Consider the following 1,985-nt stretch of genomic DNA (forward strand, 5'->3'; position numbering starts at 1 on the left):
GCCTGTTTTTTCCCAAGCAAAACTCGCAGAGACATGTCTGTTTTTTTATGGTATCATGGAAGAAAAGTGCCAATACAAGTCTATGTGACTGTGAAAAACACTTATTGCACACGGATGACATTCTTGTGCTGTGCGTGTAGGAGAAGCTTTGTATTTTTTTATTTATCTATTGTGAAAATCACTGATGACACATTAATGGCAAAAATGGACACACACGGATGGCACACTAATGACACACTGATGGTAAAATTGTATACAGCAACCAACCCTGATGATACACTCATCCAAAGCACTGATTTCACCGGTACCATTTTTCATGTACGTTCTTAAACACAGACGTGTGAATGAGGCTTATGCCTGTTGAGTTTGGATCAGGACACCCTTGGACTGGCCGGATATTGCGTTCCGTGATCAGACATGTGAAGCCAGCCATTTCCTGAGATTACTCTACATCCCTTTGGCTACAGCACATGCACGATGTATCTGAACGGCAGCCAATAGCCGTGGTCAGAGAATGATACCTTGTTGTGGTAATATCCATTGTAAGACCCAGTAACATGCACCAGTGCTTGTTTATGACTGGTGTGTCATGAATTTATGTTTTCCCAGCGGGTAACAAGAGGAGAAATACTCAGGCCCAGGAGCAGGACCCCGGCACGGACCATTAACCTTGTCACCACTTATCACAACCAGTGGAAATATGTGTATACCATCTTAAAGAAAAACTGGGACATCTTGCTGACAGAACCCAAACTCTCACTGTGGCTTTCCGACACCCCTAGGATGGTGGCCAGGAGGTCTCGCAACCTTAGGGATGAGCTTGTGTCAAGTAATTTCAGGCGTACAACTACCAGGACGGGGACCGGCAGCAATCTCTATGGATCTTATCCCTGTGGTAGGTGTAACGTCTATAGCTATATAATAGCTGACAGTGGGATATCTGTTCCCTGCAGTTCACGGAGGATCCAAGTGCCTTGTTACTTTAATTGCCGTTCTAGGAACCTTGTTTATGCCTTGATTTGTAGCTGTCCGAAGCTGTATGTTGGTTATACCACGCAGGAGTTGAGACGCCGGACTCAACAGCATCTCTCCAGCATCAACACGGCCCGGAAGGAGTCTGAGAGAGGTAAGACGCTGCCCTCAGTGGCCGCACATTTTTTACATCACCATGGGGGGTCCTCAAGGGGTCTAAGGGTCATGGGTTTGGAGGGGGTCAAAATGGATATCAGGGGTGGTAATGTAGTGCCCGAACTTTTAAGGAAGGAGTCCAAGTGGATTTACAATCTTAATACTCTAGCTCCAGCGGGCATGAATGAGGAACTTTTATATACGGGTTTTTATAAGCAAGCATGAGAAATTGTGCTCTATATTTTCCTTTCTACCCGTCTCTCTCCCCTTCCCTCTCCCTTTCCCTCCCTTCTTCCCCCCCCTTCCCTTCATTAATACTTACCTCTGTCTTTGTATATTCTAGTTCTCATCCCACCTTAGATTTTGTGAGCATCTGCTTAGGCGGAAGATGAAGAAACATTATGGACCTTGTTGGCCTTTCATCTCCTGGAACGTCGGTTTTGATCATCTGTTTATGGACTGTACATTTTTTATTGTATACTTGCGTCCACTGCCAGACTTTGCCCTGTTATTTGGTGCCCCTTGCTAGGATGTACCTTGTTATTGGTTTATAGTACCTTTGTGATGTGATCATTTTCTCAAGAAAATAAATGGCACGCATGTATTATGGGGATCATCTTATTGATATTAGTATATTACTATAGTACAATGCTGTTTGTGTCTATGTATTGTCATATTAATTTTGCCTCCTCCTGGTACCAACCTTTAATAGGTATGCTACCCCAGTTATACGCACATGTGGATCTGTCGTACCGCTTAGTCGGTGCTATGGGAATGATCCTCAGGTATTCTAAGTATTGGCGTGTGCGTTTCCTTTGTACTGTATGGGCATCCATTTATTTATTTATTTTTAGATT

At 43.9% G+C, this 1,985-nt stretch overlaps 1 long non-coding RNA gene across 1 annotated transcript; it reads left to right on the top strand.

Moving 5' to 3' along the window:
• The first annotated feature begins 858 nt into the window (after positions 1-858).
• On the top strand, positions 859-1,627 carry LOC143773458 (uncharacterized). The gene is made up of 3 exons (XR_013215191.1): positions 859-895; positions 999-1,126; positions 1,472-1,627. It is a non-coding gene; the product is annotated as an uncharacterized LOC143773458 (long non-coding RNA).
• Positions 1,628-1,985: the final 358 nt, after the last annotated feature.

The sequence above is a fragment of the Ranitomeya variabilis genome, chromosome 5, assembly GCF_051348905.1.
Source record: "Ranitomeya variabilis isolate aRanVar5 chromosome 5, aRanVar5.hap1, whole genome shotgun sequence".
Classification (NCBI taxonomy): Eukaryota; Metazoa; Chordata; class Amphibia; order Anura; family Dendrobatidae; genus Ranitomeya; species Ranitomeya variabilis.